A 23919-nucleotide genomic window follows, 5' to 3' on the forward strand; every position below is an offset into this window, starting at 1 on the left:
TTGTAGAACCATTACTATGTTGGCTGCCCTCCAGGATTTCAAAAATGTGTTCAGATGCCATGCTTTTATGTAACAAAGCTGTTGATGAAGAGGAAAACTGAGACAAGGATCTTGAACTTGTGTCTCTGCATAATGGGTTCTTAGTACATAGCCGATGCTTCATTCATGCTGGTACATTTCTTTCATGTACTCACTCAACAAAGAGAACTTATGCTAACTGGATGTCAAGTATCTTTTTAAGTGGCACAGGCATATCCATTAATAAAAGCAGGCCCTCTCCTTCACGGAACTTACAGTGCTGTGAAGAGTGTTGATAGATTATATCAACAACCAAACAGACACTATATTTCATGTGGGTAATAAACAAAGTAATGAAATTGAATAAGAAGCCAGGAGAGGGGAATGAATGTGAAAGGTTGTGTTATGGTTGGGCTTTTAAACACTTTCCATAGGGTCATGTTTTGAGTGCTTGATTCTCAGGTGGTGTTCCTAACTTGAGATGTTGTTGAATCTTTAAGAAGTGGAGGCGAGTCCTTGAGGCTCTATTATCTCTGTCTTCTCTGCTTCCCCATTGGCTATAAAGTAAGTAGCTCTTCTCTTCATTATACTCTCATTGCCATGATGTTCTGTCTAACAGAATGGAGTCACGCAACCAGGGACTAAAGTCTCTTGAAAAAAGTTGGTTATGTCAGTTATTTTGGTCACAGTTATGAAAGGCAGATGGATAGATAAGATTCTACTGTGTAGGTATTTGAGCAGAAATATAAGAATATTAGAACACATTTTGAGAATTTCTAGAGAAAGAGAACCTATAATGGCCATGAGAAGATGAAGCTCAGGACCCTGTTGGTATGCTCGGAGCTAATAATTAGGAATTGGCCAACAGCCCATCGCTACTATAAAGGCTATTCCTTATTGTTGTTGACTAAGCATGGCAGTATTCAAAGGCAGATCCACTGTAGGAAAATGAAGGACTCTTCTGTTAAGTAGTCTGGCTTAGAGGATTCCATTACAAGCCTTCCCTAAACCTTTCAAAGTTGCAGCATCTTTTAAGACTTGCTCTTTAAAAGCTACCCGCTTACAAAGCTTCCTTCAGTCTTTTATAGAAAAATTTACCAGTGTATTTTTTGCATGTTACATGCCATGATTATGCTTACTACTCGTATGACTTCCATGATCTTCTAGGTTGAACTTATGTAAGTGCATAGGCCACTAAGTGGTCAAGATATGTGGCACAGTGGTTAAGTGCTCTTTAGCTTTCCTGAGGTCCTGGGTTTGATGAGTAAGAGAGAGAAGAGGTGGGAATTGTTGAAATATTAAGCAGACCAGTATGGCTTTAATGGAGTGAGCAGAGTCAAGAGAAATGGGATTCAATATCAGAAATGAATACAATGTCCTTGCAGGAGAAAAATAGTTGTGTAAAACCTTATAAAACTCACATCTTCAAAAAGAAGAAAAAAGAGGTACAAATAATTAAACAATGGCATAATGGCATGTGTATCGTCTATGGATTTAAAAAAAAGGGGGGATTTGAAAGCTGGTACCTGTGAATCTCATTAGCATCATTCAACATCTGTCCAGGTAGTAAATGTAAGTGGTCCAGTTCTAGGCTATTAAGTTTTTGATGTTACTCATTAAAGCAACCTATGAGCCTTAGTTCAAAGGGCTGTTGCCATTGTGTCTGAGAAACTTGTGCAGAGTGTATTTTATGTAAATTTAATAGATTTGTAATGAATGATTCTGTTCAATAATCTGGCTAGAACATCTGGCCATTCATGTGACAGTGACCACCAAAGTCTCTTTCTAAGACTCCTTTGAAGCACTAGTCAGTTGAGTGAAACTTAAGAGAATGTCAGTAGTGAGCATGAAGTATGGGTTGATGCTGACAGTGAGAATTATGGTTCTTTTGTTTTTGTTTTTTAATGATTTATTTTTGAGATTATAATATAACTTTACCATTTTCCCTTCTCTTTTTGTCCTTCCAAAATAGGATTTTATCTTCCCATATAAGATTTCTTGCTCTCAGATTTTTTTCATTGACTATTGTTGCATACATATATGTATACACATATATATTTCTAAAGATAACCGGCTTAGTCTGTTTAATGTTACTTGTATGTGTATTTTCATGGATGACCATATTGTATGGGAAGGCCAACTGGTGTGTTCTTTCCTGGAAGATGATGGTTCTTACGGGCTGTCAGTCAGATTCAAAGGAAATCACCAGATGCCATTGAATGGTCCAGATGAGGAGAAGGAGGTCCATAGCTTAGACCCTCATTTTGTCAAAGACCATAAGCCTGTAGTCATGTAGACTTGACAGCACTTTCCAAAGGAAACTGAAAATTTCCTGCTGCTCTCTTCTACCTCTATAGCCTATGTATGACAGGTCCTTTACTGCAGTGATAATCAGAAGATTTGAAAACCTCTTTCAGAATAATGCTCAGTCAAGCGGTAAATGCTTCAGAAATTAGTCTTGAATATTATCACTGTGTATCAATTGAAGTTGGATGAAGAGCTCTACATTCATCCAAGTTTTTTTCCATACTAATTAGATACTCTTCAAAGGTGTAATTACCATTTAAAAATTACTTTTGAGTGAAGGATAGACAATAGATTTTTAATGTCTTGTAATTTCTTTCTGTGTCTCTCATATTTCTCTGGCACTTTCTTATTTTGCAGATGAATCACAGGACCTTCAAAGACTTTGCTCCCTCACAAGTTAAAATTCTAAACAGAAATTCTGCTCACATGAATAACTTGATTCAATTACAGGAGAAAGACCATGATAATTAAAATTTTGATTGCATTGATTATCAAGTTGCTGGAAACTCCTGCTACCACCTTGAGCAGAGAGCAATTTCCAGCCCCAGAAGTGAGCTGCCTTGTTTAGGAGTGTCAGGTAAAATAAGAAGTTTTATAATGTGTCTATCGTCACAATTTGTAGCACATCCCAGACTCCAATTATATCTATTGGTCAAACCCAGCCTCTTTGTTTCTGCTCCTATGGTGGGCCATAGTTTGGCTCTTGAGTGACTACCTGCTAAAGGTTTGATCAGTGCTCTGTCATTCCACTGGGAGGTGGGGGAACATTTAGTGGGTGAAACTCAGTAGATCAGAGTTGGGGACACATTCTCTTCAAGAAAATATTAAGTCATTAACCCTTTTCCTCTTCTTTTGTTTCCTGGGTACCATGAGGTGAACAGACATCCATTGTCTCATGCTTCCACCATGATGTATTCTGCTGTCACAAATTCAAATCAACAGAGCCAAGTAACCATGGACTTAAACCCTTGAAATCATTAGATAAAACATAAACTTTCCCTTTAATCCCAAACAAATATGTATGGTGTGCCTCATTTCAGATGGATCACACAGACCTCCAAGGTCTTTGGATACAATTCTTTGCCAGGGAAGTCATGCTGCTAGATTAAAATTCCTCTACATAGACAATATTAGGTGAGATACAGTTGGCTGTAGGTGGGTGCCTGTTTTCAAATAGCATTTCTTTCAATGCTGAATGAGAGATAGTAATTAATGCCATATTTTAGAAAATTCTTAACAATGGACCAAGTACAGAAATCCCATGAAGTGTATATGAGCTTCACATGTTGTCATACAAAAAGGGCCACCACTGTCCCTGGGAATAATGACCCAAGATACCCATCATCCTATTATGGCTTTTTTTTTTTGTCACAGTGGCTGAGGGGGTTCTTATTAATGTTTAGAAAATGTTGAGTAGCTGGCAGAAGATGTAGGGAAAAGTGGTTTTTTTCATCTATAGTAGATTGCAAATATGAACCCAGTTCTTTAATCTTTTCTGCATCTACAGCATGTGCCATGTAATTTTATAGGTCCTTCCACATTTGACTTTGGGAATTTCCTTGCGAAGTGGTAAAAATTCTCTAAGAAAACATACATGATATTAGATTATGAACATATGTTGTAAAGGCTTGGCTGCTATGATTATGGAGTTTAAGAAATCTTAATATTTGCAGTCAACATGCTGGAGACTCAGGAAATCTGGTGTGGTAATTTTAGTCCAAATGACAGCAAGCTTCTAGGAAAATGTGATGCTTCAGCAAATGCAGAGGTGAGACAAAGAAAACCTATTATCCCAACTCTCAGACTATCAGGCAGGAGATACTCTCTTTTATTGGAAAGGAAGCATCTATGTTCTACTTAGATCTTAAGCTAGTCAGATGAGCTTCAACCATATCTGGATGGCTGGTCAGATCTATATAGTACTCCACTTAAATGAGTTCATACAGAAACACCTTTATAGACACAATAATATTTGACCAAATATCTGGGCACCCTGTGGCCCAGTCATGTTGACATATAAAATTAATCATTATACCACATGATTTGCTTTGATCAATGGGATGTTAGTAATCTAAGATAAGGCTCTTGCTTGGCTTGTTTGACTTTAGAGTCTCTGCCGATGATGAAAATGTCCCTAAGCTAGCTGCTGGTTAATAAGATGGAACAGAACAAACGTGCTCTCATTATCCCATGGGGAACCATCCTAGATAATTTGGCAGCCAGCCAGCCAGTGCCCAGGCTAGTCAAGATTAGCTAAGCTTCTTAGCTGAGGAACCAGTCCCATCTACAACAGAGGCTCACTCATTTTTCAATAACCAGTCCACCAGACACATTCATGTTGCACACATACATGGCCTGTTTGCGATTTCTCTATTGTTTAGTCACCCTGACACCAAGCACTACAACTTAAAAACAAAGGAATACTGCCACACCCTAGAGCAGCGGGGAGTATTAGGAAGTTAGTGCTACTTGGAGGGAGAAATCTGAAGTAAGTCACACTCATGATTGAAAATGTACAATTGTAGAAACTGATTTCCTAGTAAATAGAGTACTTTGACAGCTCAGGTCAGGCCAGACTTTTTCTTTTTTATATGAAACTTTTATTATTATTTACAACAACAATAATAAATGTATGTGCGTAAAACATATTTTTGTGAGGGTTTAGCATATTCACTTACACTATCAAGTAGGTGAGATACATAAAGATTGTCATATAGTGATATGGATTATAGTCTTGGCTTGCAGGCTCTATGCCTTTCCTGAACAGCCTGAAAAAACTAAGAGGCATAAAGACTAATTTCCTTGAAAGCCAGGAGTACAAAGTAGAAATGTCTCAGGCACTCTGGAGCATCCTAGCTGTCAGCTCAGCATAAATAGTCTAATTTCATACAATCAGTATCTCTAAATACATAAAGTTACCAGTGTTGTATTATGTTACAACCAATAAGGACCATAAATAGAAGGAATAAAAAGCATTTCCAGTTTTCTGGTTGTGTATAAGAGACCCTTTTAGGCTGTCTCAGCTATATTCCACTGAAAAATATGATGTGGCTTACTGAGGGCCAGAGAATGTGGAATGAGGACCAGTCCAGTCTTACCTCTAGAGAGCTTGAACCTTCAGTTTCTGTACAGTCATCCTGGCCAGGGGGAGGGGCCAGATGTTGCTCTGGGATCATCAGTTCAGTATTTTGGAGCCCTACTACCAACTCCTTTCCTTACTCACACTTATACTGAGCATTGGTCAACGGGGACTCTGGTCGTGTGCTCACTCATGAATTCAGGTTTATGAAGACACCATTTTTTCTGGTCCAGTCTATGTGGAGTTCTGTAGGCTTCCTCTATGTTTATGTGCATCTCTTTCATTAGGTTAGGGAAGTTTTCTTCTATAATATTGTTGAAAATATATGTTGAAGTTGGGAATCTTCACTGTCTTCTATACTTATTATCCTTAGGTTTGGTCTTCTCATTGTGTCCTGGATTTCCTGGACATTTTGGATTAGGAGCTTATTGTATTTTGCATTTTTTTTGACAGTGTGTCAATGTTTTCTATGGTGTCTTCTGCACCTGAGATTCTCTCTTCTATCTCTTATATTCTGTTGGTGGTACTTGTGTCTATGACTTCTGATCTCTTTCCTAAGTTTTCTAACTCCAGGGTTGTCTCCCTTTATTTCTTTATTGTTTCTACTCCCATTTTTAGATCCTGGATGGTTTTGTTCAATTCTTTCACCTGTTTGGTTGTGTTTTCCTATAATTCTTTAAGGGACTTTTGTGTTTCCTCTTTAAGGGCTTCTAGCTGTTTACCTGTGTTCTCCAATATTTCCTTAAGGGAGTTGTTTATGTCCTTCTTAAATTCCTCTATCATCATCATGACATAAAATTTTAAGTCAGAGTCTTGCTTTTCTGGTGGGTTGGGGTATCCAGGGCTCACTGTGGTGGAAGAATGGGGTTCAGATGATGCCAATTAGCCTTTGTTTCTGTTGCTTTTTTTCTTGTCCTTGTCTCTTTCCATCTGGTTATCTCAGATGTTAGCTGGTCTTGCTGCCTTCTGAATGTGTCTTGACCCTCCTGCAAGCCTGTGTGTCAGTACTCCTGGGAGACCAGCTCTCTTCTGGCAGTATTTGGGTATGGAGAACTGTGGCACAGCAAAGACACAATCTCAAAGCATGCCTTTGTGACCCTTGGAAGGTTAATGAAGTGGTGATTCATTCTTGCATTATTTTTATTTTGCCAGAAAGTAAAACACATCATTTCTTCTTTTAACTTCTTCCCCACAGGTTATGTGAATAGACTGACTTCAAATGTGAGGTGTTCCCACCCCCTTTATAGATTTTGCCTTTGATGAATCAGCATCCACTGATCAATGGGCCACAGCAATGAGTGAAGCTATTTATATCATTAGCCAGTGTGGGTTTTGAGGTAGTCCAGTGTTATATTGCAAACTCCCCAACCACAAACCCTAGCATTTGTATTTTGTTCCTACAATACAAACTGTCTTACTGTAGTAATAATGGTCTTGTGGGTACTTCCTCCATACTCCCTACATCCCTACAATGTCAATTTTCTCACATGGTCCTATGTGGCATGCTATGCTCCCATTTCTTAGGAATTGAAATGAACAGTTGTTTCAAAAGCAAGTGTATGTATGCTTATTAGTTTTCTATACCTGAAATGAAACCCAGGTCTTGAAACATTAAGAACACAAACACAGGAAATAGGATCCAAAGGACAAATGGATAGTGGGGAATTGTCATATTGCTTAACACAGCTGATTATTACTGTATTGGCCTTGATTGTCACTCTCCTTAATGTATGGCTTCTCAATTCCACACCTGGTATGGTAGAGGTTTAAGAGCAGTGGCTTCCTTAATGATGCTTTTATCCTTTCTTTCATATAAATAAAAGCATTATGATGTATGTGAACTGCTGATATTCTGTGCAATGGGAAAGGGACATGGTATTATTTGTTAAAAAATAATACCATGGTAATTTTCTATGAAAAATGGAATGCAGAGAATTTGTTATAATGTCCCAGCAATCTAGGCTCAGGACAGGTTGAAAACCCAGGTCTCAAGCGTGTGTGTTTGTAGATGATGATAGCAAGAAGTTAACATCACAGGAGAATGCAGATAGATGTGTTCAGATTCCTAGAACCTAATGTTTTGAACCGCAAAGTTTATTTTAAAGATTGAGTTAGCTCTGGGAGAAATATATATTTAAAATTAATGCTACAACAATATGACATCACCCTATACTTTAATTAATATGGAAAGATCTGAGTATCTGAGTTTAAATTTGGCGTGGACTAGGAATATAACCTTACAGGCTGTTCTGGAGCCCCCACCACAGCAGAGCCCTCTGAAGCCTTCAGAATACAGCATTCCACTAGAGGCATGTTGCCAATAATAGAAGAGGCAGAACAATGAGCAAACCTATGGTCTGTCCACAGAAAAGAGTGTTCTCAGATGCTTGGCGGAGTGCCCTGTCTACAACCCCCTCTTTCAGCCTGGATGGTTTTCTGCATTCACAATGTGCATCTATCCTTCTTGACATTAAAGATATCACTAGGTGTGGGTTGGGCTGTACAAAGCATTCTCTTCCCAACTCCTGCAGCTTGGCTTACACTGCTCAACAATCTCCCACAGTCTTGGCATCTGGTTTCCTTCTGGGAGGCATCTGCCCTGCTGAAAGAACAGGAGGCTGGGGAAAAGAATAGTATCCACAGGCCTCTAATTCTTGGGGGGAAACCAACATGACCTTGGCTCAGAAGATCTGTTCACAAGAGGCTTAAGCAGAGACCCCATTGCTTCTTACAGGAAGTTTGGACAAACTGTGATGATTCAGTTGGAAGGACGACCTTCTGAGCACAGTGCGAGTCCATATCAGGAACAAAAGAAGTCTTTTGTATGCTCTGTATACCCCCCACAAAGTGTACTCGATTTAAAAAAAAAAAAAAGAACCTGCATGCTGTTTTGCTCTCTGAAAAAAAAAATAAAAAGAAATGACTGGAATTCTTAATGCCATTTCTGAGATTTCCTGTGAGGGTTGATGTATAGTTTCTGCTAAGTTCAGAGCACCGCTTTTCTCTGATTGTTTTCAATATTTCTTCATATTGTTAGCATCTTTCAGAAAAGCCCTGCCAGATAGCTTTACCTAGAGGGAATAGAAGACTATAAAATGCAATGATTTGATCTTTTAAAAAAAGCTAAGAAAAAAAGCTTACAACACCTCAATTTAACACTGGCTTTTCTTAGTTTACAAATGTTAATGTTTATGCAGCATCCAGAAGCATAGCGTCCTATAAAACTTGACAGCAAATCAAAAGCATTTTGTTTTGGGGTTTGCTTTCCTTATTAAAGTTTTCAGAAGTATTTGCGATGAATTTCTAGCCTTCTATGAAGCTGAGATTGCAAATTGGCAGACAAACTAAAAGAACAGGACTACGACTTTTGATAAATTCGCAATATTTACGGAAGGGACAGAGAATGACTGAGGAGGGATATATGAGATATTCATCATTTAATGGATGCTTTCCCACTGGGTCCTGAACTAGGAATAGCCTCACTGATATCATTGCATGCTATTTCTGCAAATGGTGGATGTCTTTAGTTTCTTCCTTACCAAAGAGATATGTTGGGGCCTGGAAACCTGTGCTGTCTCTCAAAGCTAGAGATTCCATAGCAAGTAATCACCCACTAGGTCTCACTTCTAGTATAGATTAATTAGAAAGAATATAGGTCCTTTTTTACTATACATTTTTTAATTAGGTATTTTCTTCATTTACATTCCAAATGCTATTCCAAAAGTGCCCCCTCCCCTCCTCCCTCCCCTCCACACCCACTCCCACTTCTTGGTCCTGGCATTCCCCCATACTGAGGCATGTAAAGATTGCAAGACCAAGGAGCCTCTCTTCCCAATGATGGCCGACTAGGCCATCTTCCGCTACATATGCAGCTAGAGACAAGAGCTCTGGGGGTACTGTTTTGTTCATATTGTTGTTCCACCTATAGGGTTGCAGACCCCTTTAGCTCCTTGGGTACTTTCTCTAGCTCCTCCATTGGGGACCCTGTGTTCTATCCAATAGCTGACTGTGAGCATCCACTTCTGTGTTTGCCAGGCCCCGGCAAAGTCTCACAAGAGACAGCTATAACAGGGTCCTTTCAGCAAAATCTTGCTGGTGTATGCAATGGTGTCAGCATTTGGAGGCTGATTATGGGATGGATCCCTGTGTATGGCAGTCTTTAGATGGTCTACTTTTCATCTCAGCTCTAAACTTTGTCTCTGTAATTCCTTCCATTCATCTGGTATACATATTTTTAATATGATTCCTTAAAATGACTTTTTGACTTCTTGGTTTTTTTGTTTGTTTTTTGTTTTTTCGAGACAGGGTTTCTCTGTGTAGCTCTGGCTGTCCTGGAACTCACTTTGTAGACCAGGCTGGTCTCAAACTCAGAAATCTGCCTGCCTCTGCCTCCCAAGTGCTGGGATTAAAGACGTGCGCCACCATGCCTGGCTGACTTCTTGATTTTTAAGAGTGACACTTAAAGAAATCAAGACAAAGGAAATATTTGAAAGATGCTTTTGTGGTTGGTGATAACTGAAATTTTTACAATGACTAGGAAGATTGTTTCTTGGTATGTATGGATCTTTGAATATTGTTTTCACAGGGAGTGTGGCCTTGTTGGAGTAGGTGTGACCTTGTTAGAGGAAGTGTGTCACTGTGGGGATGAGCTGTAAGACCTTCCCCCTAGCTGCTCGAGAATACCAATATTCTTCTGTTTGCCTTCAGAATAAGATGTAGAACTCTCAGCTCCTCCTGCACTATGCCTGCCTGGGCACTGCCATGCTCCTGCCTTGATGACAATGGACTGAACCTCTGAACCTGTAAGCCAGACCCAATTAAGTGTTGTCCTTATAAGACTTGCCTTGGCCATGGTGTCTGTTCACCAGTAAAACCCTAACTAAGATAGTGTCCTTTGTCATAAATACTGTCAGGCCTGACAAGGAGCTTGGTTTCCAGAAAGATCCAATTTGGCTCTAACAGTGAGAACTCTCAGGAGTAAGTGGTATCATGAAGACCTGAGGAGACTCCAATGTAGTGGCCATATATAAACAGCACAGAAGCAAATTCTCATTACTAGCATATATGCTATGAGCGACATTTTCTTTTGAGTTTATCTGTGACCTTCCCAAGTATCAGTGAGTTTCATGGGTTGAGTTCAAAAAGCCAGACACTGGCCTTGTGTTGTGAGTCTTTTTATTTTTTTAACTGACTAGCTAGGTTCCTCTTTTATTTTGTTTTTCTCTCTGATCTTGGGTGAGGTCCTTCCTCATTGCTTACCTGTGATATGATCCTTTCCATGTCCTTCTTCAGAACTCAGTGCTCCAAATCTTACTTGTTTCATCCAAGTGATGGGCAGGGCCCCTTGAGTCTTCTGCAGCAAGATCTGACTTGCTATAACTCCAAACCTATCCTTGCCAGAAGTTTCTCTCTGTTCTCATACTCTTCAAATCATGACTTGTTGGAAGCCAGACAATTTGTGGTAATGGAATGCACATTACTGTTGGAAACAGAAAAAAAAAAGTCTTAATTTATAAAATATCAGATTTTATTGCTTTGGGAAAATGACTCAACCTTTTTGGTATATAAGATATTTCTTGTAATTATTATGAAGAGACTTTAGTTCCATCCACAGAGCTCTGCTTTCTGGGCATGATCACTAAGTTATAGTTGGAATCATGGGGGGCTCAAAGGTTATCTCCTCCAGGGAAGTTTTATGGCCTCTTAGGAAGTAGTTTCTATAGCAGAGCATTCTCTGTTCTGGCTGCTGGAAGTGGTGGTTGAGGTGGTGGGTGCCAAATGTATCCTCTGTCTGAAATCCAGACATCAGCAGGGATTTCTCTTTCCTGCGATCTATATAAGAAAGATCTAATGGCACTTCCTGTACACATCTAGTTTATGGTGTGTGTCGTTTTCTTATGTCCTAACCCCCATTCCACATGGCTTTTGCCCAGATATAAGATCCTATTTCTTCCTCACTTCCATATGAAATTTAACTTATCAAGACAAAGATACATGGGGATTTGAAGGAGACATAAGCGGTAATTACGCTGCAGAACAATTGGCCTAAGAAAGCTTAGGCTAAGCAAATTTATTAGAGTATGAATACCAGGACTCATACCACTAAGGAACATAAAATCCTGACTCTTTCTGCTCATTGATTCTACTGTTATTTCTTGAGCTCTAATGATACAAAGTTGCATAAAAACCCTTACTAGCATCCTGTAGGATGTATTGAACATTTCCTATAGTCCATACATTGAGTTAGTTGCTCTTTGCAAATCAACATTCTTTGTCATAATTCCTTAAACATCTATTAAGATTTGCTCTGAGCTGGATCTCTCCCCCTGAAATGTGGCTGGCATTTGGACACTATTTTACTCTGTTGATTCATGGGTAGACAGTTATATAGTGAGGCTTGGACCCAGGGATTATGAAGACCCTGTGTGTACCCGATGTGCAGTGTGAGGAAAATGTTTCTCCTTGAGTTGGCCCATTAGGCTCAACTTGAATGGGACATTTCTCTTTCAGTTCACTTTTAGGAGACATCTGATTAAAGTAATTGGGAGAGAGACAAACACTGGTGGTCACAAAACCGTCACTAGAGGTCAGTTCCTGTTCTCTACCTGTTTTTGTCTATGTGGTCTTTCTACCATTTGCTGGCATCTGGGTCTGTGAAGAGACAAAGAAATCTGTTTCTAGGATACTCCTTCCCACTGTTTTCTCAGCTTCTACTATGCTCCTTTCTTAAACCAAAGTTGCTGAGAAGTCCCTCATAAGGCCTCTTCTTTTGTCTCTATCAGTTCTTAATCCTAATATGTTTAATTTCTTTTGAGAACCAGCTCACATCCTTTTGAAGGCTACAAGGTCACAGTCTACCGGGAGGTCAACAGGCTGAGGACCAGCAATGGTCCCACACTGCCCCTCAAATCCAGAGACTGCTGTCTGCCTGTAGAATTTTCATTTTGGTTGTGGGAGAGATCAGTCTTTGTTCTGGTCAAGTCTTTCACTGACTGGATAAGGTCCTCTTGTACTCTTCAGAGAACACTGAAAACTAATATTTGTCACATAAAATAAACAAATGTGGCCGAGTGGGCATTTCTTGTTATCACATAAAATGAAACAGAAGAATCATTCTGAAACTCTAATGATGACAGGATCGCCCTAGAGTCATGACACACAACTGTTCAGATGTTTTCCCCATTTTAAAAGTTCTATGGCTTTGAATGGTTCCCAAATCTCTGATGTTCTAATTCCTTACACATAATTTAGGTAGGTTGGTGTCAATCGGGAACTGGCAGGCTGCAGCTTCTGTTTGTCTATGTGTGGAAGCAAAGCTAAGGGCAATTCTCACAGATAAGCATTTGTTTTGATTCTGAGAGCTAACTTGGAACCACAAATAATCAAAGTGTTATTTTCCTCTTAAAGAATTCTGTGTGCCTCATTTGGAGGCTGGTATAGAAAAGTACACCAAACAACTGTGCTATATTTTGAACTATATCAAGAAAAGCAGTGAGGGTTGGGGAGTTGTACTGTTGGCAGAATGCTGGCCTAGAATGTATGAGTTGCTAGGTTTAGTTCCCGGTACTCCATAACACCAGGTGAAGTGGTATACTCTGTAATCCCAGCATTTGAGATGTTGAGGAAGGAAGATCAGAAACTAAAGACATCCTTGGCTATATAGGTAGTTCAAGGCCAGCCTGGGATACATAGACCATGTGAAAAAAATAGACAACAAGAAAAGGAGAGGGAAGTGGAGGAGAAGGAAAGAGAGGAAGAAGGAGGAAGAGGACGGATAAACTCTGGATACATCTCCCTGTTTCTTCCATGAGTACCATGAAGTAATAATTGTGACTTTTTTCTCTTAACCCCTGAAGCCTAAAATATTTATCTCAACTTTTATATAAAACACTTTATCCTAATACCTTAAGTGTTCTTTGAGTATTCTGTGTGCCTTGGTTTAATAAAATACATTGGAATTATAATACATTGCAGGGAACCATCAGCTAATACTTGTCTTGGAATAATTTTCTTGATAGAGCAGTGTCTTTGATTCAGTGAGATTTGAGACATGTTAGTAAGGCTAAGTGATGGGAAAAGGAAAGACTTGGTTGTGGGGCTGCAGACAGATATTTCCTATGCCTGCCTGGTCGTCACCATTATTATTTGACTCTGAAGTATTCCCACATGCTCAGGATTTGAATGTTTGTTCCCCAGTAGGTGAGGTGGAAGTGGGTTAATAGGGGAGAACCTTTGAAGGTTATAACCCGGCTCCAGGTCCCTGCTGTTCTTTTGCTTCTTTGTTTCTCACATCACGAGGAACCTTTGCTGCATGTTCTTCCTGCCACAGACAGAGTTGCTCTGCCAACAGCTCTCTGAAACTGTGAGCAAAAGTAATGTTTGGCTCTCTCAACGTTTTGTTTTGTCTCAGTGATGTAAAAGTGACTGATACACATGTTCCATTGTGCCAAGTGAAAATGAAGACAATTATGAACCCTGCTCCCAGCCCCAGTGCCCTCAGTTGATGCTCAGGACATTCATGACTTTGCTTGTAAGATGCTTGGCCTGGGGTCATTTTCAATTTATTATTCAGTCCTGGATTCTCCTAAATGTGGTTCAGCAGGATCCCTGTCTTTGGCCATGGTGGTGGTATACGATTTCTTTGCTTGGCTGTAACTCTGCCTTGCCTAATCTGGCGTGACTTGGACACAATCATTCTGGTCTACTCTAGACCACCATGAGTAGTGCTCTTTACTCTCCTTATAGCTCCTGGCTGGGCCAGTTCAGAATATGCTATCATTCAGTCCCACTAAATCATGTTTCAGCACAAAACTCTCCTTGAGCACATACCAGGACATACACACACATCTCACAAAGGATGCTGACAGACCAAGCAAACCTCTCCCTGGAATATACACATTGCTCTGGCAAGATGTTCTTTTCTACATCTTGTTTATAATGTGGGAAAAGGAATTACCTATCTTGTAGCCACCCCTATGTGAAATCCTCCATTCAACTTGGCTCTAAGATCACCACTTGCTTTGTACTCACAAAGTCCTTTCCTAGGTTGAGGCAAAGCACCGCTATAAGCAATGCCTGGAGTCAGTGGAAAGAGACTTTTTGCTAATGTCCTTAGGACATGAACTAGCTACCATGTGAGATAAGTTTGCATTGTACTTCATGTTGTCATTGTAAGCTTTCACTAACTCAATCCCATTACACTGCTGAATTAGGAAATAAGCCTGAGGCACAAAGAGCTGTGAAAGTTTTATTTTGTTGAGGTCTCTGGAATTTAGATTCTTAACCAGAGCTTGCAAAAATCCTCTGAGGCATCTTTTTTTGTTACATTTAATTTACTTGGTTTTGCTCCCAAACCTGTGCTTCCGCCCAAGAGTCCAGGCTCGATCATGACCTGCAGTCTCCAGGAAGCATATACACTTGAAAACTTTTGCCCATCCCAGGGTGTGCTGCTTTGTTCTCGTGACTGTCCCAGGGATTACAAAACTCCCCTCTAGCACACTCCGGTCAGCCCTGGGGCATGTAAGATATAAAGCTGACAGCCAGAGAAAGTTGAGAAATGCCAAGTAGGCTGGGGCACATTCGATTTGGAAACTGCTCTACGGAAGTGGGTGGCATTGGGGTGTGACAAGTCTGAGCCACCAATGGTTCTAGAAATTCCAAAAAATTGGCTTATCGCCTGTGTGTTTGATCTGGATATGGGAGCACGAGTCTGCTGTTTCAGGCAAAGCCTAGGCATTAGTTGGGTTTTCTGTTTAAGTAGTTCTGCATCATGACTATTTTTTTTCAGTTATAAAGGTTATTTTTTTATTGTTGTTGTTGATATTTAAAAATTTTATGACCATTCAGGAAAGAAAAAAAATATATCAGTCAAATGACTAGGTCAATTTTTACAGTTTTAAAGTCCCAAGAGAACTGGTCCCAAATTGGCCTGCATTTTATTTGGTTGGCCCCTCTCTGTTTCTGAACAGGCTACTGACTCCTTTTTTTTTTCTTCTAATTTTTTATTAGATATTTTCTTCATTTACATTTCAAATGTTATCCCAAAAGTTCCCTATACCCTCCCCCCGCCCTGCTCCCCTACCCACTCACTCCCACTTCTTGACCCTGGAGTTTATATGCCTGTACTGGGGCATATAAAGTTTGCAAGACCAAGTGGCCTAGGCTACTGACTTCTTAGCTTCAGTTTAAATACATTTATCTAAAATAAAATTTGTCCCTCTCACCCCCCACTAAATTGTTTCTCGTAGTAACAACATCATTCTCTTGATTAAGAAAGTTTCAGGTTGTCTTGATTCCTCCCTATTCTTAATTTATCCCCCACCTGGACATGGTGGCCCATTCCTGTCATCCTGGGCTGAGGATGGATGCTTGTGAGTTCAGCCCAAGGTACATAGTTGAAATTCTGTCTCAAAACAAACAAACAAACAAACAAACAAACAAACTAACTAACTAACTAACTAACTAACTAAAACAAAACAAAATCTGTCATGCCTTTTTGTCTCCAAATCTTGCCAACTTTTGCTTTGTGCCTTGAAATGCTGTTTTCATTTAAATACATCCATGGTTAACATCTTAAGTTTTATTTACATCATCATCATCATTTTTCCCATATTTTTATTAGATATTTTATTCATTTACATTTCAAATGCTATCCCAAAAGACCCCTATGCCCTCCCCCCACCCTTCTCCCCTACCCACTCACTCCCACTTCTTGGCCCTGGCATTCCCCTGTACTGGGGCATATAAAGTTTGCTAGACCAAGGGGTCTCTCTTCCCAATGATGGCCGACTAGGCCATCTTCTGATACATATGCAGCTAGAGACATGAGCTCTGGGGGTACTGATTAGTTCATATTGTTGTTCCACCTATAGGGCTGCAGACCTCTTCAGCTCTTGGGTACTTTCTCTAGGTCCTATATTGGGGGCCCTGTGTTCCATCCTATAGATGACTGTGAGCATCCACTTCTGTATTTGCCAGGCACTGGCAAAGCCTCACAGGAGACAACTATATCAGGGTCCCTTCAGCAAAATCTTGCTGGCATATATAATAGTGTCGTCATTTGGTGGCTGATTAAGGGATGGACCTCTGGGTGGGGCAGTCTCTGGATGGTCCATCCTTTCGTCTTAGCTCCAAACTTTATCTCTGCAACTCTTTCCATGGATATTTTATTCCGTATTCTAGGGAGGAATGAAGTATCCAAGCGTTGGTCTTCCTTCTTGATTTTCTTGTGTTTTCGAAGTTGTATCTTGGGTATTCTAGGTTTCTGGGCTAATATCCACTTATCAGTGAATGCATATCAAGTGACTTCTTTTGTGATTGGGTTACCTCACTCAGGATATCCTCCAGATACATCCATTTGCCCAAGAATTTCATAAATTCATGGTTTTTAATAGCTGAGTAGTATTCTATTGTGTAAATGTACCACATATTCTGTATCCATTCCTCTGTTGAGGGACATCTGGGTTCTTTCAGCTTCTGGCTATTATAAATAGGGCTGCTATGAACATAGCGGAGCATGTGTCCTTATTACCAGTTGAGGCATCTTCTGGGTATATGCCCAGGGGAGGTATTGCTGGATCTAGCAGTAGTACTATGACCAGTTTTCTGAGGAACCGCCAGACTGATTTCCAGAGTGGATGTACCAGCTTGCAATCCCACCAGCAATGGAGGAGTGTTCCTCTTTCTCCATATCTTGGCCAGCATCTGCTGTCACCTGAATTTTTGATCCCAGCCATTCTGACTGGTGTGAGGTGTAATCTCAGAGTTGTTTTGATTTGCATTTCCCTGATGATTAAGGATGTTGAGCATTTTTTCAAGTGCTTCTCAGCCCTTTGGTATTCCTCAGTTGAGAATTCTTTGTTTAGCTCTGTACCCCATTTTTTAATGGGGTTATTCGAATTTCTGGAGTTCAGCTTCTTGAGCTCTTTGTATATACTGGATATTAGTCCCCTATCAGATTTAGGATTGGTAAAAAGTCTTTCCCAATCTGTTGGTGGCCTTTTTGTCTTAATGACAGTATCTTTTGCCCTACAGAAGCTTTGCAATTTTATGAAGTCCCATTTGTCAATTCTCAATCTTACAGCACAGGCCATTGCTGTTCTGTTTAGGAATTTTCCCCCTATGCCCATATCTTTGAGAGTTTTCCCCACTTTTGCCTCTATAAATTTCAGTGTCTCTGGTTTTATGTGGAGTTCTTTGATCCACTTAGACTTGAGCTTTGTACAAGGAGATAAGAATGGATCAATTCCCATTCTTCTACATGATAACCGCCAGTTGTGCCAGCACCATTTGTTGAAAATGCTGTCTTTTTTCCCCTGGATGGTTTTAGCTCCCTGTCAAAGATCAAGTGGCCATAGGTGTGTGGATTCATTTCTGGGTCTTCAATTCTATTCCATGATCTACCTGTCTGTATCTGTACCAGTACCATGCAGTTTTTTTTTTTTATCACAATTGCTCTGTAGTACAGCTTGAGGTCAGGCATGGTGATTCCCCCAGAGGTTCTTTTATTGTTGAGAATAGTTTTTGCTATCCTATGTTTTTTGTTATTCCAGATGAACTTGCAAATTGACCTTTCTAATTCAGTGAAGAATTGAGTTGGAATTTTGATGGGGATTGCATTGAATCTGTAGATTGCTTTTGGCAGGATAGCCATTTTTACTATATTGATCCTGCCAATTCATGAGCATGGGAGATCTTTCCATCTTCTGAGATCTTCTTCAATTTCTTTCTTCAGAGACTTGAAGTTCTTGTCATATAGATTTTTTACTTCCTCAGTTAGAGTCACACCAAGGCATTTTATATTATTTGTGACTATTGTGAAGGGTGTTGTTTCCCTAATTTCTTTTTTTTTCCATTTTTTATTAGGTATTTAACTCATTTACATTTCCAATGCTATACCAAAAGTCCCCCATATCCACCCACCCCCACTCCCCTGCCCACCCACTCCCCCTTTTTGGCCCTGGTGTTCCCCTGTACTGGGGCATATAAAGTTTGCAAGTCCAATGGGCCTCTCTTTCCAGTGATGGCCAACTAGGCCATCTTTTGATATATATGCAGCTAGAGTCAAGAGCTCCGGGGTACTGGTTAGCTCATAATGTTGTTCCACCTATAGGGTTGCAGATCCCTTTAGCTCCTTGGCTACTTTCTCTAGCTCCTCCATTGGGAGCCCTATGATCCATCCATTAGCTGACTGTGAGCATCCACTTCTGTGTTTGCTGGGCCCCGGCATAGTCTCACAAGAGACAGCTACATCTGGGTCCTTTCAATAAAATCTTGCTAGTGTATGCAATGGTGTCAGCGTTTGGATGCTGATTATGGGGTGGATCCCTGGCTATGGCAGTCTCTACATGGTCCATCCTTTCATCTCAGCTCCAAACTCCGTCTCTGTAACTCCTTCCATGGGTGTTTTGTTCCCAAATCTAAGGAGGGGCATAGTGTCCACACTTCAGTCTTCATTCTTCTTGAGTTTCATGTGTTTAGCAAATTATATCTTATATCTTGGGTATCCTAGGTTTGGGGCTAATATCCACTTATCAGTGAATACATATTGTGTGAGTTTCTTTGTGATTGTGTTACCTCACTCAGGATGATGCCCTCCAGGTCCATCCATTTGGCTAGGAATTTCATAAATTCATTCTTTTTAATAGCTGAGTAGTACTCCATTGTGTAGATGTACCACATTTTCTGTATCCATTCCTCTGTTGAGGGGCATCTAGGTTCTTTCCAGCTTCTGGCTATTATAAATAAGGCTGCTATGAACATAGTGGAGCATGTGTCCTTCTTACCTGTTGGGGCATCTTCTGGATATATGCCCAGGAGTGGTATTGCTGGATCCTCCGGTAGTACTATGTCCAGTTTTCTGAGGAACCGCCAGACTGATTTCCAGAGTGGTTGTACAAGCCTGCACTCCCACCAACAATGGAGGAGTGTTCCTCTTTCTCCACATCCTCGCCAGCATCTGCTGTCACCTGAATTTTTGATCTTAGCCATTCTGACTGGTGTGAGGTGGAATCTCAGGGTTGTTTTGATTTGCATTTCCCTGATGATTAAGGATGTTGAACATTTTTTCAAGTGCTTCTCTGCCATTCGGTATTCCTCAGGTGAGAATTCTTTGTTCAGTTCTGAGCCCCATTTTTTAATGGGGTTATTTGATTTTCTGAAGTCCACCTTCTTGAGTTCTTTATATATGTTGGATATTAGTCCCCTATCTGATTTAGGATAGGTAAAGATCCTTTCCCAATCTGTTGGTGGTCTTTTTGTCTTATTGACGGTGTCTTTTGCCTTGCAGAAACTTTGGAGTTTCATTAGGTCCCATTTGTCAATTCTCGATCTTACAGCACAAGCCATTGCTGTTCTGTTCAGGAATATTTCCCCTGTGCCCATATCTTCAAGGCTTTTCCCCACTTTCTCCTCTATAAGTTTCAGTGTCTCTGGTTTTATGTGAAGTTCCTTGATCCACTTAGATTTGACCTTAGTACAAGGAGATAAGTATGGATCGATTCGCATTCTTCTACACGATAACAACCAGTTGTGCCAGCACCAATTGTTGAAAATGCTGTCTTTCTTCCACTGGATGGTTTTAGCTCCCTTGTCGAAGATCAAGTGACCATAGGTGTGTGGGTTCATTTCTGGGTCTTCAATTCTATTCCATTGGTCTACTTGTCTGTCTCTATACCAGTACCATGCAGTTTTTATCACAATTGCTCTGTAGTAAAGCTTTAGGTCTGGCATGGTGATTCCACCAGAAGTTCTTTTATCCTTGAGAAGACTTTTTGCTATCCTAGGTTTTTTGTTATTCCAGACAAATTTGCAAATTGCTCCTTCCAATTCGTTGAAGAATTGAGTTGGAATTTTGATGGGGATTGCATTGAATCTGTAGATTGCTTTTGGCAAGATAGCCATTTTTACAATGTTGATCCTGCCAATCCATGAGCATGGGAGATCTTTCCATCTTCTGAGATCTTCCTTAATTTCTTTCTTCAGAGATTTGAAGTTTTTATCATACAGATCTTTCACTTCCTTAGTTAGAGTCACGCCAAGATATTTTATATTATTTGTGACTATTGAGAAGGGTGTTGTTTCCCTAATTTCTTTCTCAGCCTGTTTATTCTTTGTATAGAGAAAGGCCATTGACTTGTTTGAGTTTATTTTATATCCAGCTACTTCACCGAAGCTGTTTATCAGGTTTAGGAGTTCTCTGGTAGAATTTTTAGGGTCACTTATATATACTATCATATCATCTGCAAAAAGTGATATTTTGACTTCCTCTTTTCCAATTTGTATCCCCTTGATCTCCTTTTGTTGTCGAATTGCTCTGGCTAATACTTCAAGTACTATGTTGAAAAGGTAGGGAGAAAGTGGGCAGCCTTGTCTAGTCCCTGATTTTAGTGGGATTGCTTCCAGCTTCTCTCCATTTACTTTGATGTTGGCTACTGGTTTGCTGTAGATTGCTTTTATCATGTTTAGGTATGGGCCTTGAATTCCTGATCTTTCCAAAACTTTTATCATGAATGGGTGTTGGATCTTGTCAAATGCTTTTTCTGCATCTAACGAGATGATCATGTGGTTTTTGTCTTTGAGTTTGTTTATATAATGGATTACATTGATGGATTTTCGTATATTAAACCATCCCTGCATCCCTGGAATAAAACCTACTTGGTCAGGATGGATGATTGCTTTAATGTGTTCTTGGATTCGGTTAGCGAGAATTTTATTGAGGATTTTTGCATTGATATTCATAAGAGAAATTGGTCTGAAGTTCTCTATCTTTGTTGGGTCTTTCTGTGGTTTAGGTATCAGAGTAATAGTGGCTTCATAAAATGAGTTGGGTAGAGTACCTTCTACTTCTATTTTGTGAAATAGTTTGTGCAGAATTGGAATTATATCTTCTTTGAAGGTCTGGTAGAACTCTGCACTAAACCCATCTGGTCCTGGGCTTTTTTTGGTTGGGAGACTATTAATAACTGCTTCTATTTCTTTAGGTGATATGGGACTGTTTAGATGGTCAACTTGATCCTGATTCAACTTTGGTACCTGGTATCTGTCCAGAAATTTGTCCATTTCGTCCAGGTTTTCCAGTTTTGTTGAGTATAGCCTTTTGTAGAAGGATCTGATGGTGTTTTGGATTTCTTCAGGATCTGTTGTTATGTCTCCCTTTTCATTTCTGATTTTGTTAATTAGGATTTTGTCCCTGTGCCCTTTAGTGAGTCTAGCTAAGGGTTTATCTATCTTGTTGATTTTCTCAAAGAACCAACTCCTCGTTTGGTTAATTCTTTGAATAGTTCTTCTTGTTTCCACTTGGTTGATTTCACCCCTGAGTTTGATTATTTCCTGTCGTCTACTCCTCTTGGGTGAATTTGCTTCCTTTTTTTCTAGGGCTTTTAGATGTGTTGTCAAGCTGCTAGTATGTGCTGTCTCCCGTTTCTTCTTGGAGGCACTCAGCGCTATGAGTTTCCCTCTTAGAAATGCTTTCATTGTGTCCCATAGGTTTGGGTACGTTGTGGCTTCATTTTCATTAAACTCTAAAAAGTCTTTATTTTCTTTCTTTATTCCTTCCTTGACCAAGGTATCATTGAGAAGAGTGTTATTCAGTTTCCACATGAATGTTGGCTTTCCATTATTTATGTTGTTATTGAAGATCAGTCTTAGGCCATGGTGGTCTGATAGGATACATGGGACAATTTCAATATTTTTGTATCTATTGAGGCCTGTTTTGTGACCAATTATATGGTCAATTTTGGAGAAGGTCCCGTGAGGTGCTGAGAAGAAGGTATATCCTTTTGTTTTAGGATAAAATGTTCTGTAGATATCTGTCAGGTCCATTTGTTTCATAACTTCTGTTAGTTTCACTGTGTCCCTGTTTAGTTTCTGTTTCCACGATCTGTCCTTTGAAGAAAGTGGTGTGTTGAAGTCTCCCACTATTATTGTGTGAGGTGCAATGTATGCTTTGAGCTTTACTAAAGTGTCTCTAATGAATGTGGCTGCCCTTGCATTTGGTGCGTAGATATTCAGAATTGAGAGTTCCTCTTGGAGGATTTTACCTTTGATGAGTATGAAGTGTCCCTCCTTGTCTTTTTTGATAACTTTGGGTTGGAAGTCGATTTTATCCGATATTAAAATGGCTACTCCAGCTTGTTTCTTCAGTCCATTTGCTTGGAAAATTGTTTTCCAGCCTTTCACTCTGAGGTAGTGTCTGTCTTTTTCCCTGAGATGGGTTTCCTGTAAGCAGCAGAATGTTGGGTCCTGTTTGTGTAGCCAGTCTGTTAGTCTATGTCTTTTTATTGGGGAATTGAGTCCATTGATATTAAGAGATATTAAGGAAAAGTAATTGTTGCTCCCTTTTATTTTTGTTGTTAGAGTTGGCATTCTGTTCTTGTGGCTGTCTTCTTTTTGGTTCGTTGAATGATTACTTTCTTGGTTGTTCTAGGGCGTGATTTCCGTCCTTGTATTGCTTCTTTTCTGTTATTATCCTTTGAAGGGCTGGATTCGTGGAAAGATATTGTGTGAATTTGGTTTTGTCGTGGAATACTTTGGTTTCTCCATCTATGGTAATTGAGAGTTTGGCCGGGTATAGTAGCCTGGGCTGGCATTTGTGTTCTCTTAGTGTCTGTATAACATCTGTCCAGGCTCTTCTGGCTTTCATAGTCTCTGGTGAAAAGTCTGGTGTAATTCTGATAGGCCTTCCTTTATATGTTACTTGACCTTTCTCCCTTACTGCTTTTAATATTCTATCTTTATTTAGTGCATTTGTTGTTCTGATTATTATGTGTCGGGAGGAATTTCTTTTCTGGTCCAGTCTATTTGGAGTTCTGTATGCTTCTTGTATGATCATGGGCATCTCTTTTTTTATGTTTGGGAAGTTTTCTTCTATTATTTTGTTGAAGATATTAGCTGGCCCTTTAAGTTGAAAATCTTCATTCTCATCAATTCCTATTATCCGTAGGTTTGGTCTTCTCATTGTGTCCTGGATTACCTGGATGTTTTGAGTTAGGATCCTTTTGCATTTTGTATTTTCTTTGACTGTTGTGTCGATGTTCTCTATGGAATCTTCTGCACCTGAGATTCTCTCTTCCATTTCTTGTATTCTGTTGCTGATGCTCGCATCTATGGTTCCAGATCTCTTTCCTAGGGTTTCTATCTCCAGCGTTGCCTCGCTTTGGGTTTTCTTTATTGTGTCTACTTCCCCTTTTAGTTCTAGTATGGTTTTGTTCATTTCCATCACCTGTTTGGCTGTGTTTTCCTGCTTTTCTTTAAGAGCCTGTAACTCTTTAGCAGTGCTCTCCTGTAAATCTTTAAGTGACTTATGAAAGTCCTTCTTGATGTCCTCTATCATCATCATGAGAAATGTTTTTAAATCTGGGTCTAGATTTTCGGTTGTGTTGGGGTGCCCAGGACTAGGTGGGGTGGGAGTGCTGCGTTCTGATGATGGTGAGTGGTCTTGATTTCTGTTAGTAGGATTCTTACGTTTGCCTTTCGCCATCTGGTAATCTCTGAAGCTAGCTGTTTTTGTTGTCACT

Source organism: Mus musculus, chromosome 8, assembly GCF_000001635.26.
Source record: "Mus musculus strain C57BL/6J chromosome 8, GRCm38.p6 C57BL/6J".
Taxonomy (NCBI): domain Eukaryota; kingdom Metazoa; phylum Chordata; class Mammalia; order Rodentia; family Muridae; genus Mus; species Mus musculus.